This window comes from Rhincodon typus, chromosome 5 (assembly GCF_021869965.1).
Source record: "Rhincodon typus isolate 14 chromosome 5, sRhiTyp1.1, whole genome shotgun sequence".
In the NCBI taxonomy this organism is placed as follows: Eukaryota; Metazoa; Chordata; class Chondrichthyes; order Orectolobiformes; family Rhincodontidae; genus Rhincodon; species Rhincodon typus.
This window is the reverse complement of record NC_063336.1, coordinates 117,733,827-117,751,243: the sequence shown is the minus strand read 5'-3', so window position 1 is coordinate 117,751,243 and position 17,417 is coordinate 117,733,827. Positions and strand designations below refer to the sequence as shown.

Genomic DNA, 17,417 nt, shown 5'->3' with positions numbered 1-17,417 from the left:
AGGTCTGTCTTTTTTTTCTCAAACGGGGCAGAGTTTTAAAGTAATGTACAGTCATACAGCGTGGAAACAGACCCTTCGATCTAACTCGTCAACATTTAAATATAGTAAATAGGATAGTGAGAAGGCGTTTGGTACACTGGCCTTTGTTGGTCAGTGCATTGAGTATAGGAGTTAGGAGGTTATGTTGCATCTGTACAGGACATTGAGCCGCTATTGGGATACTGCGTGCAATTCTGGTCTCACTGCTATAGAAACAACGTTGTGAAACTTGGAAGGGTTCAGAAAAGATTTACAAGGATGTTGCCAGGGTTGGAGGGTTTAAGTTATAAGGAGAAACTGAATAGGCTGGGGCTGTTTTCCTGGAGCATCGGAGTCAGAGGGGTGACAATATAGAGGTTTATAAAATCATGAGGGGTATAGATAGCACAAATAGACAAGGATTTTTCCCCAGGGTGGAGAGTCCAAATCTAGAGGGCATAGGTTTAAGGTGAGAGGGGAAAGATTTAAAAGGGATCTAAGGGGCAATGTTTTCATGCAGAGGGTGGTGCGTGTATGGAATGAGCTGCCAGAGGAAATGGTGGAGGCTGATACAATTATAACATTTAAAAGGCATCTCGATGGGTATATGAATAGTAAGGATTTAGAGGAATATGGGCCTGATTCTGGCAAATGGTACTAGATTCATCTAGGATATCTGGTCAGCATGGACGAACGGGACAGAAGGGTCTGTTTCCATACTGTACATCTCTATGACCCTATGACATTCAGATAAGTATATGTTTGGAGGGATATAGGCCAAGCACAGGCAGTTTGGGACTAGTTTCGTTTGGGAACATGGGTGGTATGGGTTGGTTAGATCAAAGGGTCTGTTTCCATGCTGAGGAAGGGTCACCGGACCAAAACGTTAACTCTGATTTCTCTTCACAGATGCTGCCAGACCTGCTGAGCTTTTCCTGCAATTCCTGTTTTTGTTTCTGTTTCTATGCTGTATGACTGTAGGACTCTAGTCCACGCCAACCACATTCCCAAACTAAACTGATCCCACTTTCCTGCCCATATTCCTCCAAACCTTTCCTATTCATGTACTTATCTACATGTCTTTTAAATGTTGTAGAGTATCTGAAAATAAAAAATTTCAGCTTCTGCTATATAATAACCGCAAGAAATCCACAAGTAAAGCCTGCAACTCAAGAGCAATTGCAAGATCCATGCTACTCTTGTTGCACATTTTGTTTAAGTTGCTGCCCATTGCAATTTAAATCCCATTCATTTGGAAAGAGCAGGAGGTAATGCTGTTAATTTTAGTGTGTATTTTTAAAATTCATTTGTGGGACGTGGGGGTTGCTGGCTGGGCCAGCATTTATTGCCCATCCCTAGTTGCCCTTGAGAAGGTGGTGGTGAACCGCTGCAATCCAGCTCCTGTGGGTTGACCCACAATGCCATTACGGAAGGAATTGCAGCATTTTGACCCAGCAATAGTGAAGGAATGGCGATATATTTCCAAATCAAGATGGTGAATGCCTTGGAGGGGAACTTGAAGGTGGTGGTGTTCCCTTATATCTGCTGCCCTTGTCCTTCTAGTTGGAAGTGGTTGTTGGTTTGGAAGGTGCTGTCTGAGGATCTTTGGTGAATTTCTGCAGTGCATCTTGTAGTTAGTACACACTGCTGCTACTGAGCGTCGGTGGTGGAGGGAGTGGATGCTTGCAGATATAGTGCCAATCAAGCGGGCTTCTTTGTCCTGGATGGTGTCAAGCTTCTTGAGTGTTGTTGAGGCTGCACTCATCCAGGCAAGCGGGGAGTATTCCATCACACTCCTGACTTGTGCCTTGTAGATGGTGGACAGGCTTTGAGGAGTCAGGAGGTGAGTTACTCCCCGCAGTATTCCTAGCTTCTAACCTGCTCTTGTCGCCACTATGTTTATGTGGTGAGTCCAGTTGTGTTTTTGGTCAATGGTAACCCCCAGGATGTTGATAGTGGGGGATTCAATGATGCTAACACCATTGAATGCCAAAGGATGGTGGTTAGATTGTCTCTTATTCGTGATGGTCATAGCCTGGCATTTGTGAGGCATGAATTTTACTTGCCACGTGTCAGCCCAAGCCTGGATATTGTCCAGATCTTGTTGCATTTGAACATGGACTGCTTCGGTATCTGAGGAGTCACAAACGGTGCTGAACATTGTGCAATCATCAGCAAACATCCCTACTTCTGACCTTATGATGGAGGGAAGGTCATTGATGAGGCAGCTGAAGATGGTTGGGCTGAGGACACTACCCTGAGGAACTCCTGCAGAGATGTCCTGGAGCTGAGATGATTGACCTCCCACAACCATGACCATCTTCCTATGTGTCAAGTATGATTCCAACCACCAGAGAGTTTGCCCACTGATACCCATTGATTCCTGTTTTGCTACGGCTCCTTGATGCCACACTCGGTTGAATGCAGCCTTGATATCAAGGGCTGTCACTCTCACCTCACCTCTGGAATTCAGCTCTTCTGTCCATGTTTGAACCAAGGCTGTAATGAGGTCAGGAGCTGAGTGGCCCTGGCGGAACCCAAACTAGGCATCAGTGAGCAGGTTATTTCTGAGCAGGTGCTGCTTGATAGCACTGTTGATGACACCTTCCATCACTTTACTGATGATCGAGAGTAGACTGATGGGGTAGTAATTGGCTGGGCTGGATTTGTCCTCCTTTTTGTCTACAGGACATAATTGGGCAATTTTCCATATTGTCAGGTAGATACTAGTGTTGTAACTGTACTGGAACTGAATTAGTCCCACTTGCCTGTGTTTGGTGCATATCCCTCTAACCCTTTCCTATTCATATACCTGTCCAAATGTCTTTAGAAGATGGTGGGGTAGACCCACAATGCTGTTAGGAAGGGATTTCCAGGATTTTGACCCAGCAACACTGAAGGAACGGAGATATCTATCCAAGTCAAGATGGTGAATGGCTTGGAGGGGATCCTGCAGGTGGAGGTGTTCCGATGTATCTGCTGCCCTTGTCCTTCTTGATGGTTTCGAAGATATTGACTAAGGAGTCTTGGTGAATTTCTGCCGTGCTTGTAGACAACACACACTGATGCTACTGCGTATTGCTAGTGGAGAAAGTTGGTTGCTTTGTCCTGTTTGGTGTGAAGTTTCATGAGTGTTGTTGGAGCTTCAATCATTTTGGCAACTGGGGAGTATTGCGTCACATTACTGATTTGTCTGTTGTAGATGCTAAGCTGTTGCAGGACCTGTTGTATGGAGGTAAACAGGATTTTACTTTTAAAATATCATGTTAAAAAGTAATGTATAAATTTGAACAAAAAGTTATAAAAATTTCAAATAAATTTGAGCAGCCAAATTTATAGATATGTTAAAAAAAAATGATATCAGAGATATCTTTCGGAAGTCATTTATATTTAATCATTTAAGAAGTCGGATCATTATTCACAATCATTCCCACAACCATTTTCACACTTCAAATCATCCTTCTGTACCAGCATTCTCCTTAAATCTTCACAAATTGACACAGGCAATCCTTACCAACTGGATATACCAAAAATGCTTCAGCAAGAAAATTTCATTACAAGTGATCAAATAGCCCGAGTTCATGGCAATACTATATATTTACTTTTGACATACTGTTAAAAGGGACCGGCTAGCTCAGTCAGCTAGGTGGCTATTGTGTGTAGTTCAGCATGCTACCATCAGCATGGCTTAGATTCCAGCTCTGGATGAGGTTGATTTGGAGCCAGCCTCTTTGCCCTGTGTCACCAAAGAAATAAAAGCTCTGAATGAAGCACCAGCTGACAAAGCCAAGGTCATGGAACTGGCAAGAAAGAAAATAAAAGATTAAACAAATGGATAATAACTACAAAAAGCAAGGAGAAAGGAAAAAGATGTCTCTACATCTTTCTCACATGATCAATCGTACAAGTCTTCTGTAAGTTTGTTAAAGTAATTGTGTAATCTTTCCATTTAATATTACAGTTTTGAAATTTCATAGACCGATTTCTCATTGTGTGACACATTAAAATTTAAATGACCATTTTGTTTAGGTTACTTTTAAATAATATCATTTGAGCTTGGTTAGCATCTGGTAAGTTTGACAGGAAGTGTTGCGTAATACTCTGAACACAGTTAAGTGGACCAGGTTATTTATAAAGTTTCAGTTAAGACAATAATTGGTAATTGACCCAGCTAATGAATGAATCATGTTTTTGGTAACTATTGCTTCTTAATTTTGACCTGTGATTTATTAGTCAAGCAAAATGGCTGAAAAATCTCTTCTGTTGTTGGTCAATGACAACAACTGCTGATTGGTCTCTGGTACAGAGAGGAATGGTATCACAATGACAAAGTGACATCATTGAATAGTTTCTGCAAAATATTCTAATTAGGTTTATACAATATGAATTAAGAGGGAAATATTCACCATCCTTTTTCTCATTTACTCTGCATTTATTAGAAATGTATGTGATACAGACAGGTAAGGAATAGAGTAGCAGTAAATACATATTTTGCATTTGAACAATGTCACATAAGATAACTTGTTTCAATTAAAATTAAGGAATAGCAGCAGACGAGGTGAGGGTGATATGTTAATGGTAAATGAGTTACAAGGTAAAACAAAGACAAAAGACTGGGCTTTGTATCCAAAAGTGTATTGCATTTATAGCAAAGCAAACAAATTGATAGAGCATATTAAAGTAAATAAATATGATCTAATAGCAATTACAAATTCTGTCCCGAATATTGAGAGATACGTGGCATTCAGTAAGAATAGGAAAGTAGGTAAAGGTGGAAAGGTATTCAAAGATGACATTTGTGCAATAAAGTTAACATTGTTTCAGGAGATCAGGATGTAGAATCAGTTTGGGTGGAGATGAAAAATGGAAAGGGAAAGGAGTCACTAGTCCCTTAACAATAACAACAATGTAGGACAAAGTGTACCAACAGAAGTACTGTGTGCTCTTGATAAAGGAATGGCAGTAATCATGGGTGACTTCAAAGGGGAAAACCAGTAGTAACTTAGATGAGGAGTTCATAAATGCTTTCAGGATAGTTTCTTAGAGCAGTGCATTCTGGAATTGACAGGAGAGCAGGTTCTATTAGACTTGGTGATGTTTAATGTGACAGAATTAATGAATGACCTCAGAGTAAAGGCATCCCTAGTTTTAAAGTGAGAAGATTGGGGTTAAGACTGGTATTTTAAACCTAAACAAGGGCAACTGTGTGACCGTGAAAGCTAGGTTAGCTGAAGTGAACTGGCATACTTGGCTAGGAGACAGATCATCAGAAATGCTGCGGCAGACTTTTAAGGGGATCCTTCCAAATACTCAGAATAAGTATATTCCTACAATCAGGAAAAATTATTAAAGGGAGGACCTGCTTTCTGGGGTTAATTAAAGAAGTTATAAAAAGGATCAAACTTGGGGAAAAGAATATAACTGTACAAAGATGAATGGCAGGTCAGATGATTGGGCAGGCTATAAAGAATGGCAGAAATGACTAAAATATTAAGCAGGGGAATAAAATTAGAGTATGAGAAAAAGGTTGCTCGGAATGTGAAAACAGGTAGCGAGAATTTCTACAAGCATTTAAAAGGTAAAAGAGTAACTAAAGTGAGTTTTGGTCCTCCGGAGAGTGAAAACAGGGAATTAGTCATCAATAATAAGGAATCGGAATGTGAATTGAATAAATATGTTCTACTGTCTTCACTGCTGTTAGAAAATGCATTCTCCATTTCAGTAATAGCTATAAATCAAAAATCAGAATTAAGTGAGTAATTTAGTGAAATTACAAACATGAGGGAAGTAGCACTAAGCAAACTGATAGAATTGTAGGTTGTTGGGTTTCGTCCTAGGGTACTAATTAGATGCAAAAACAGAAATTGCTGAAGAAACTGGCAGCATCATAGAAGAGAAAATAGAGTTAACATTTCAGTTCCAGTGACACTTCTTCAGAGTCATGTCAAAGGGAAATCATATTTCACCGATTTATTAAAGTTCTTTGAAGGAGTAACTTGGGCTCTGGGTAAAGGGGAGCCTGTAGATGTACTGTGCTTAGCTTTTCAGAAGGTATTTGATCAGATGCCACATCCAAGATTATTGCAGAAAATAACAACTCATACAGACATACAAGTAAGGGACAAAAGTAGGCCATTTGGCCCTTCATGGCTGATCTGATTTAACCTCAACTCTACATGCCTGCATATCCAATTAATCAATTTTATCCCTTTGATATTCAAGAATCTGTTCATTTCTGTCTTAAAAGTACTTAAAGATTCAGAGTTGACTGCCTTTTACGGAAGGAAATTTCAAAGACTCACAACACTTTGAGCAAAAAAATTGTTTCCTTATCACTGTTTTGAAATGGGTGCTCCTTCATTTTTAAATGATGACCCCTAGTTCTAGATTCCCCCACAAGAGGAAGCATCCTTTCCACATCCACCTGGTCAAGTCCCCTCAGGATCTTATATGTTTCAATCAAGTCACCTGTGACTCTTCTAAAATCCAGAGGATACAAGCCGAGCCTGTCTAGCCTTTCCTCATAAGGCAATGCACTCACTCCAGGTATTAGTCGAGTAAACCTTCTCTGAACTGGTTCCAACACATTAACATCCTTCTGTAAGTGCTGTGACTAGTACTGTATAGAGTACTCCAGATGCAATCTCACCAATGCCCTGTGCAACTGAAGCATAATCTCTCTCCTCTTGCATTCAATTACCCTCACAATAAAACATAACATTCTATTAGTTTTCCTGATTACTTGCTGTATGTGCATACTAACCTTCTGTGATTCATACACTAGGACACCCAGATCTCTCTCTATTTCAGAGCTCTACAATCTCTCACCATTTACATAATATGCTTTTTTAAAATTCTTTCTGTCAAAATGGACAATTTCAAACTTTTCCTCATGGTACTTCATTTTCCAGATCTTTACCCACTCAGTGATCTTATTTATATTCCTTTATATGCTCCTTACTTCCTCTTCATAACTCACTTTCCTATCTATCTTTATGTCACCAGTAAATTTAGCTACCTCACCTTCGATCTCTTCATCCAAATCATTGACTTAAATTGCATTTGATGCCCCAACACCAGTCCCTGTGACACACCTGCCAGAGTGAAAAAGGCCCACTTATTCCTCCTCTCTGCTCCCTGTTGGCCAGCCAATCTTTTATCCACGCCAGTATGTTACCCCCTACACCATGAGCTTCTATTTTCCACAATAATCTTCAAAGTGGTGCTTTATTAAATGCCTACTGTGCATCTAAATATGGTACACACATTGGTTTCCCTTTATCTGCAACACAAGTTGTTTCTTCAAAGAACTCTAATAAATTAGTTAAACATGATTTCAATTCGACTATTTTCTATTTGCTCTACCTAATTACTTTGAACATATCCAAGTGCCCCTTTATAATGTCTTTAAGGAGTAACTTTTCACAGAGAATGTGGTGAATGTATGGAACGAGTTGCCAGAGGAGTGGTGGAGGCTGGTACAATTACGCCATTTAAAAGGCATCTGGATGGGTAAATGAATAGAAAGGGTTTAGACGGATATGGGCCAAATTATGGCAAAGCTTAAGAATAATCCAAAGAGATTCTACAAGTATATTAACAGCAAAAGAGCAACTAGGAAGAGAACAGGGTCCATTAAAGATCACCTGCGTAGAACCACAGGAGTTGGGAGAAATGCTAAACAGATATTTTGCATCAGTATTTACTGTGGAGAAAGACATGGAAGCTAGGGAACTCAGGGAAATAAATATTGATATCTTGAAAACAGTCCACATGACAGAAGAGGAAGTGCTGGAAATCTTGAAAGTATAACGGTGGATAAATCTCTGCGACCTGTGAGTCTGACATCAGTGGTGGGTAAGCTGTTGGAGGGGATTCTGAAAGACAGGATTTACATGCATTTGGAGAGGCAAGGACTGATTAGAGGATTACAAAATCTTGAGGGGCATAGATAAGGTGAATAGCCAAGGTCTGTTCCCTGGGCAGGGAGGTTCAAAATTAAAAGGCATATTTTTAACGTGAGAGAGAAAATATTTAAAAGGGACCCGAGGGACAATCTTTGCACACAGAGGGTGGTTTGTACATGGAATGAACTGCTGGCGGAATTGGTACAGTTACAACATTTAAAAGACATTCAGACAGGTACATGAATAGGAAAAGTTTAGAGGGATGTGGGCCAAACGCAGGCAAATTGAACGAGTTTAGTTTGGGAAACTTGGTCAGCATGGATGAGTTGAACTGAAGGGTCTGTTTCCATGCTGTATGACTGTATGACTCTTTAGTAGCAGCTTATGACATTTCCTATGACAGATCTTAAACTACCTAGCCTGTAGTCGCCTAATTTCTGCTTCCCTCCCTTTTTGAACAAAGGACTTACATTAATTGTGTTCCTGTTTAAATGAACTCACAATGAATCTCATGATTTTTGGAAAATTAAAACTAATGGCATTAACTCAGTAGTTACTTCTTTTAACATCCCTCATGACGTGGAGACTTGTCGACACCCAGTTCTAAAAATTTACTCTACTACTTATCTGATAATTGTGATTATCTTGAGTTCCTCCATCCCTTTGAAATCCAGTTGGCAACTCCTTCTGAGGTGCTATTTGTGTCTCCTCTAGTGAAGACCAACACAAAATATCTGTTCAATTCATCTGCTATCTCTTTATCTTTCATTATTAATACCCTGACTCATATGTATCAGATTGGCTTCTTTGGGTACTGACCATCCAGATTGACAAGTTACTTGGTCATCAAATGCAGTTTTCCCTAAACAATTGTTTAGTACATGTGTACTCCTCTCTCACATGGGCCCTGCCAGCAGAGCCTCCTCTTGTTTTTGTCTCGTTGTTTATTCTTGTGGACAAGGTCAGAAATCACATGACACCAGGTTATAGTCCAACAGGTTTATTTGAAATCACAAGCTTTTTAAGTGCTGCTCCTTCATCAGGTGAAGTGAGGAAAAGCACACTGGTACAGAATTTACAGGCAGAGAGATCAAAAGATTGTACAAATGGTGTGAGTGGAGTGTCAACAGGCCGAATAACAAGTCTCTGCAGGTGATCAAAAGTGTCAGATGGTGTGAGTAAAGTGTCACCAGCTGAATAGTAAATAAAGGGATGACTTATAATACAATTAATTGAGGCAGAGAGATAATTACAACAAAAAAGGTGGTGGAGACAAACTGAATAGCTGGAATGACATGACAGGTACAAGAGTTGCATGCTGAAGGTCAAACCAAAACTGTACAAACTAATTAGGTTGAGAACTCATAACAAGGTTCTGAAGTGATGGTGTCAAAGCAGTACAGTAAGGAAGATTTTACAAATACAGAACAGTGTGGTGGGTTTACATGTAATGCAACATGAACCAAAGATCATGGTCGAGGCCGTCTTCAAGAGTACGGAACTTGACTATCAGTTTCTGCTTGGCGATTCTACATTGTTGTGTGTCTCGAAGGCCACCTTGGAGGATGTTTACCCGAAGATCGGAGGCTGGATGTCCTTGACTGCCAAAGTGTTCCCTGATTGGGACAGAACATTCCTATCTGGCAATTGTTGCACAGAGTCCATTCATCCATTGTTGTAGTGTCTGCATGGTCTTGCCAATATACCATGCCTCGGGACATCCTTGCCTGCAGCGTATGAGGTAGACACCACTGGCCGAGTCACATGAGTATCTGCTGTGTACATAGTGGGTGGTGTTCCCACATGTAATGATAGTGTACATGTCAATGATCTGGCATGCCGTGGCAGGGTTGTGTATTGTCATGGTTGATCTTGTCCTAAAGGTTGGGTAGTTTGCTGTGAATGATGGTCTGTTATTCTTGTGAGCTTGGCACTGCAACAGTTGATCAACAAGAAGTTGGTTGCAAATACTCATCCATACAGGATCACCTGCACCAACACCCCACCCTTCTCTGCCTCACAAAAGCCTCCTCTCCCCTAGGGGCGACCTAATAAAAGTTTATAAGATTGTGAATGGCATGGTTAGAGTGGAAAGTATGAGACTTTTTCCCAGGGTGGAGGGGTCAATTACCAGGGGACACAGATTCAAGGTGTGGGGTCGGGGTAGGGTGGCGGGGGATGGTGGTGATGTTTAAAAGAGATGTGCGAGGCAGGTTTTTCACACAAAGGGTGCTGAGTGCCTGGAACGTGCTGCCAGAGGAGGTGGTGGAAGCAGACACAATAGCAGCATTCAACACTCGCCTGGATGAATACATGAATAGGAAGGGAACAGAGGGATATGGATCCTGTAAGTAAAGACAGTTTTAGTATGGAAGGGGAAAGTGTGTTGGCGCACGCTTGGAGGGCCGAAGGGCCTGTTCCTATGCTATATTGTTCTTTGGTCACATGGTGCAGGGGTAAGCAACAAATGTGTTCAGGGAAAGTTAGGAGGATTGCAAAAGCAAGGCAAACATGATAATCAAGGTACAGTATGAAAATAAGGAACTGAAACTGATATCAAAATATATTTCCTCATTACTGACAGTGAAAGGTAGAGTCAAGGTAAATATAAAGACAGGAAATGATCATTTGTGACCAGAACAAACAGGGCAGGAGGGTGATGGGATGGAAAGGCTATTGATGGTGGCATGACTGAAAATCTTTATAAGTAAATGTTGATAGACAGTGAGAACACTGGAATACTTATGGAAAGGTTTATATCCTAGTTGCTGTTTGACACAAAAATTTTGATAGTACCCAGGCAAAGTGTGTGAAGTATGTTTTACTTCTGACAGCAGGTCTACAACAAAAAGTTTGATCCATTCTTATTAGTTGCTGAGATAGTGGTATGTTTCTTATACTGTGTACTATCAGAAAATCAGATTAAATGGTCATTCACACCATTGTTGTTTGTCTATATAAATACAGAGGTTGCACAAAGTGAACTGTTTGGAAATTATTAAACATGAGATGCATGTAGAATCTTTTTTATTTTTCTGTATTTCTGACTGTGGACTAAAATGGAAAAGGACCGTTTTGAAACACTCATTTTAAGTGATATTTACATAGCTGTTGCTCAAGTAGTTATGAAAGTCTGATTAAAGATGAGTTGGAGCCAGAGCAGTGTATGAATGGAGCTTTGGCTGACAAGTAAGATTGTTTACCCTTAGCTAGAGTCTCTTGATTTTGTCATAAATAGTCATTCTTGTTAAGTATAGAAACCAGTACTTCTAGATGGTACGGGTTGTGCATTTGGATGGTACTGTCTAAGAAGTCTCAAGAAATTTCTGCACCTATACCTGACTGTGCTTTATGTAAACCTAGGTCTGGAAGAAAGGCAATTGGGAAATTCTGCATACTTTTTCACATTTTTGAAGTTTATGATGACTCCAGAAATAACAGGACATGATTTCCACTTCATTATTCCAGTGAGGAGCAACATCTGGTGTAAATATTCTCCCTACCATTTCCCCCACTACCCTCCATCCTTTTCTGCCCATGTCCCACGCCCTTTACCTTCCTTTTATCAACAACCTGCATCCTTTCTCCTCTCAGATGCACCTTTACACCCCACCCTTTCCCTTCCCTCAACCTTGCATCCATTTCTATCCCTCCATTCCCCTTTACATTCCCTCCACATCCCTCCCACCCCACACCCTGTTCCTTCACTCTCCTCCCACCTGTACCACCCACACTTTATCCAGCCCACAGCATTTTCTCCACCTCCTCACACCCTCTCTTCCAATGTCCTGCACATTTTCTCCCTCCCCATCCTGCAGCCTCACCCCAGCACCCCACTTCCTTATCTCCAAACCCCTAATCGTTTCTCCGTTCACCCTTTTTTCACCTAATCACCCATTTCTGCATCTCAGCCCCCTCATCTTGCACCCATTCCTCCACCCACCCTGCACCCTTTTCTCTCCCTCACCATTTCCTCACCTGCCACCCTGCAGCCTTTTCTTTTCTGCACCGCCACACATATACGCCACTCATCCTTCTCTCACCTCACCCATTTCTCTATCCAACCCTCACTGTTTTCTCCTCCACACCTTTCAGCCCTTCCTAATCCCCATCCACTCTTTTCTCCAATCCCATCCTGTCCCTTTCCATCTCCACCATTTACAGAATATGTATAGAACAGTACAGCACAGAAACCCACTGTGTCTGTGCCGACCATGGTGCTGGTTTAAACTAATCCAATCTGTCTGTACATGTTCCTCACCCTTTCTCCCCCATCCCACACCAATTCCCCACACGTATTTTTCCCTCCTGGACCCATTCTCCCTACCCCGCACCCATTTCCTGCCCTCCTCCTTAGCACTCAATTTCTTCCCAGTCACGCTCATTTCTTTCTTTCCATGCTCATCTTTCACCCCTCCATCCCTCAAACACTCCCACCTCCTCTGTGCTCCCTTCTCTAATTCTCCTACCCATTTTCTCTACCCCGTTTCAACCCTAGCCTCCTGCCTCCCTCTCCTGCCCCCTCCCTCCCCTCTTCCCCATTCCTTGTCTCTACCTCATCTCTGCTCACTAGTTATGGAGTCATGGAGTCATAGAGTTATAAACACATACAAGCTTAAGACCAAAAAAAGTTCAGTCCTGGCAAACTGTGCAAGCACCAGTAAGACCCAGGAGACAGTCCCTCGGCTGTGATAACACATGGCGATCTTAGACATACGTGGGTACCACTGGGCCCCCTGATTTCCTCCTTCCCTCAGCTTTCCTGTTATGACACTGTCCCTACCATATTTTACATGTTATTGATAATTCAATGGAATTGGTGGATTTTGCATTGGTGCATAGAGGGAAAAACCGTTCAGTTTTGCGTGAAACCATTTATGGACGATCACGTGGCGGCTTGACCAGGTGACCCGCGAGATCGCCCGGGCGTCAGGCCCCGCCCCCGAGTTTGCCCGGGCGTCAGGCCCCGTCCCCCGAGTTCCTAAGCGACCGGTCCCAGCCCCGCCTCCCCAGTTCCTAGGCGACAGGTCCCCTGCTCCCCCGGGGTACCCGGACCTTGCCCCTCGTAGGGAGAGTTGCCCCGGCGACCCTCCAGTCTACATTACACGGCGCGTGGGTTGCGCAGGCGCCCTTTTCATGAGTCAACCCGACCTTTTTCAAATAAAAAGTGCCTTGTGACGAGCCAATCATTGGTCACTTTGCTGCTATGTGCGAGGTGGCCAATGAGGTTGCTTGTTGTTGATGTCAAGCAGAGTTTGAGGGGAAGTTGGGGTCTGTGTTTGTTTGTAGGAAAAACAAAGAGACGGGCGGAAGAGGGGAGAGAGAGACGGAGCCCGGGAGATCGCAGCTGGGAGCGGCCGGTGACCAGAGTACCCGGCGGCAAGGGCTGCGGGAAAGGAGCAGCGAGGGCTCCGGAGAGGGGGCGACCGAGAGGCGGCGGAGGGAGCGGGATCACGACGGGGAGGAGGGCTCCCGGAGCCGCCGGCAGCGAGAGGCCGAAGCCCGAAGGCGGAGAGACCGGTACGCCGTCACCCAGAGCCGGCGAGAGCGGCTGAGCGAGTGCCGAGATTCGCCGCCCGATAGCGGGTCCGAAGAAGAGGCCGCTTCGGTTTCAAGTCGGACCGAGGCCCCGAGGGATGGGAGCCAGAGTTCCGGGCTCGGGATGAGCCCCGCGGCGGGGAGGCGGCGCTGTCGCTGAACCCAGGTGAGCGGGGCCGGGAAGTGGGTATTCCGCCGGAACAGCGCTTAGCCTCCCTTAAACCGTGGGGGGACCGTTCCTTCTTCCCTGTTCAGGGTGTTGTGGTGAGGGTGACCGGCACTAGTGCTGGGAATATTTGGTGGAGGTAGTGATTGATGCTGGCGTCGCTGGTAAAGAGTGACCGGTGCCACGGTTGGGGTATCCCTGATGATTGTGACAGTTGAGCATTTGGGACCAACAGATGGAGATTTTCCCAGTGCGAAGACTAGTACTTATCTAGATAGTCGCTTGTATCATTCGGTATCAACATTGAAGGTAACTGGAGGAAAGGAAAAGGCAACGTTTCCGGTACCGAAAACGTTGACTGCTCCTTTCCTCCAGATGCTGCCTGGCTTGCTGTGTTCTTCCAGCCTCCTATTTGTCTATCTTGGATTCCAGCACCTGCAGCTTTTTTTTTGTTTCTAATTGAGGGTAACTGAATGGCACTAAATGGTGAGATGGACACTTCCACACGCTCGTGATGTCACCAAGGTGGGTGACCTTGAGCTGCCGGTTGGTAATGTCAAAGTGGAGAATTACTGCCAATGCCAATTACTAACCATTTTAATGGCAACATACATGAAAACAACTGTGCCAATAATGTATTTGGCACTGAATTTCAGCAGATCAGTATTGAGTTAACTGAAATTTTTGTGAAGACTAGGCATCAGTAACTGCTGAATATCGGTAATATCAATGCCATCTAACAATAAGTCACTGTTAAGGCTGTAGCCACGGTATATCACTGATACTACAGTGACTTGGCACTGCAGCCATGACCCTGAATAGTGCTTTTGACTCCTCCAAATTAGGCCTTGGGATAATTGATCACAGTTGGTGTGGCATTGAGCCTAAACATTGGGATCTCACAACACATTATTGTTTACAGGTTTTTAACAATTAGGTCTATTTAAAATACGTAATGTATTTTCTGATGGTCTGCTTTGGCATTGTTTTGTATACATTTTAGTTGTCATTCCAGAGGTGGTAGTATTTTAAACTGGATTAATACTACTATACCTGTTAAACTCTGCCCAAATAATATTTAAACTTTGAATATTTGTGTATATTTATCTGCACATATTGCATTTGAAGAATAATTTGCGCAAATAGTGATAGACTACTCTTGCCACTGTCAAAGTTTTTGGTATCCAACCTATCTGTCTTCAGTTCCATTCAAAAGCAATGTGTGTTCTCATGTATGCTTGATCAATCAATCTGTCCATGTACTTCATTAAAATCAGCATGTTCTGCTTTCTTTTTAGCTCAAAGCCCTCTGCTATCATACTGTGTGATTGTTGTATATAAATTGATGTTGCACTGTATTTGACCTTAAAATGTTCTGATATTATCTTCTCCCAGTAACTGAGGAAAACTGTTCAAAAATAAAAATTATTTCATCAACATTTATCTGTGGAATTTTATTTTTGTATTATTTTGAGATTTGGTTCAACTGGGCATTTATTCACTAGAGTTTAGAAGAATGGGGATCTCATTGAAACATAAAATACTAACCGAGTGAGACAGACTAGATGTTTCCTCAGGCTGGGGAGCCTAGAAACAAGGTGTCCCTTTCCTGAAGTGTGGTGTGCAGAATTGTTCACAAACTGGAGCATAATAGGCTCCCTTTTGTATTCTACACACTTAAGTGCAAATAACCCATGTGATTTTCTTCTTTCTAACCATCTTTATCAACTTAGATGTTTTGCAGCATGGAGCGTGGTCCTTTCATCTATCATGTCCATGCCAGTCACTAAACATCCATCTATTCTAATCCCATTTTCCAGCACCTGGCTTGTGGCCTAGTATGCTGTTGTATTTCAAGTGCTCCTTTAAATGTGTTGAGGGTTCCCACCTTGCAGACCCTTTTTAGGTGGTAAGTTCAGATACCCATCACTCAAATATCTGTATAATCCTTACCCATGTGTAATCTAATTGATCATTCCTGTTTAGAATGAAAGGATGCTGTTTGGGCCATTGTGTCTGCACTCATCATTAAGTATTTGCTTGATAGTCCCATTTGGCCTGTAGCCTTGTAAATATTTTAATTAACATGTCCAGATGTGTTATGACACACCTCTGGAGCAGTGGCACTTGCAGGCCCTTTGGCCTGAGAGATAGGGATGCTACCAATTCACCACAAGAATATTTAACATGTGCTGCACCTTTTTCAGGACATGTGAATATTGACAATAAAGCTTTCCTGTCCATCTACACTTTTTTACATTTGCCATTTAGTTTACTGTCTTTTCGCTTTCATCCTCCCAGGTGTCTCTCCAAAGCGTTCTGTGTTGAACTCCATCTGCCTCTTCCCATACAATACAATTGTATCTTGCCTGTTTTCCTGAAGCCTATCAGATCACATGTACAATCTTGCCAAAGTTTGCATTTATTGCTCTCTAACTTTAAAGTCTCTGGCATTTATTTAGTAAAAATGAGAAAGTAATGGGTCTAAAACTGAACCTTAGGGAAGTTCATATGTATCACCTTCCTGTCTGAAAATCAGCCATGCTCCACTTCCGGTTGCTAGACCAATTTTGTATCCATATGTCCACATTCTCTTTAAATTTCGTGGACTTTATCTTGTTAATAATAGGTGTACCACAGGATATTTGAGTGCTGTCCAAAAGTTAATACATAGAGCACCTATTGAACTATCTTGATCGACTGTCTTTGCCTCAAGAAATAATTCAGTCACACTTCTCATGACTTTATGATGCTGCCACAAGAGTTGCTTTCAACTGCCTTCTCAGTTGTCCAGTCACACTCAAGAATATGTAGAAGCACACTGACAGATCTCCCTGTTCCCACACCTACTTGAAATATACCATTTAGTTTCTATTTTCTCCTCAATCTTTCTTAAAACATCAAAGAATCTTGCCATACTTCAGGTAATTTCATTTGTCAGTGTACTGTCCACTTTGTCCATGTATCCAGTCACTTAATGATGACTGTTACCTCAACTTGACTACCCCAACAAATTCCTGGCTGTGTTCATGTTTTACCCTTCTATAAATTTTGGTCACCCAAAACTTTGCCCCGTTCTAATATACAACCTTGGTTCACTTTTCAGCACTTTGTTCAATGACCTCCTACAGTGTTTAATTAATGGCTTAATTTGAAAATGATGAATCCTTGTTTTCAAATTAAGCCCTGGATCTGTAATCTGTAGTTCCACATCCCTCTATCTCTGTAGTTTGCTGAATCTGGCCTTTTAAGTATCCTTGATTTCAGTAGCTTTAGCATTGCTAGTTTAGCTGCCAAGACTCTAAATTGCACAATTAGCTCATTAAGTCTTGCTACCTCCCTTTGCTCCAATAAGGCACTCTTTAAAATCTACCTGTGATGAGTGTCATGATTATCTACTTCAGTACCCCTTCATGTACCTGTATGCACCGTTATGCAACTAATCAAAGGTGCTGGTGAGACATCTGAACTACTGTGAGCAGTTATTGTCCCTTTTATTTAAGGAACGATATTATTTCATTGCAGGCATTTCAGAAAAAGTTCATTAGGATGATCCTGGTATAGAGGGAATACCTTGCGAGCAAAGGTTGAACAAATTGGGACTCTACTTGTTGGAATTTAAAAGATGAGATGTAATCTAATTGAAACTTGGATTCTTAAAGGGCTTGATAGATAAATGGTGAGATGACATTTCCCCCATGGGAGAGTCTAGGACCAGAGGGGACAGTCTCATAATCAAGAGGTGCCAAGTGAACACTGAGATGAGGAATGATTTCTCTCAGATAGTG

At 42.2% G+C, this 17,417-nt stretch overlaps 1 protein-coding gene across 5 annotated transcripts in view; it reads left to right on the top strand.

Moving 5' to 3' along the window:
• The first annotated feature begins 12,929 nt into the window (after nt 1–12,929).
• The window catches only part of agbl5 (AGBL carboxypeptidase 5), a 116,117-nt gene continuing 111,629 nt past the window's right edge, over nt 12,930–17,417 (top strand). For all 5 annotated transcript variants that reach the window (XM_048596854.1, XM_020512682.2, XM_048596853.1 and 2 more), the window contains exon 1: nt 12,930–13,629. The gene's annotated coding sequence lies outside the window, so the exon portion shown is untranslated. The remainder of the gene's footprint in view (nt 13,630–17,417) is intronic.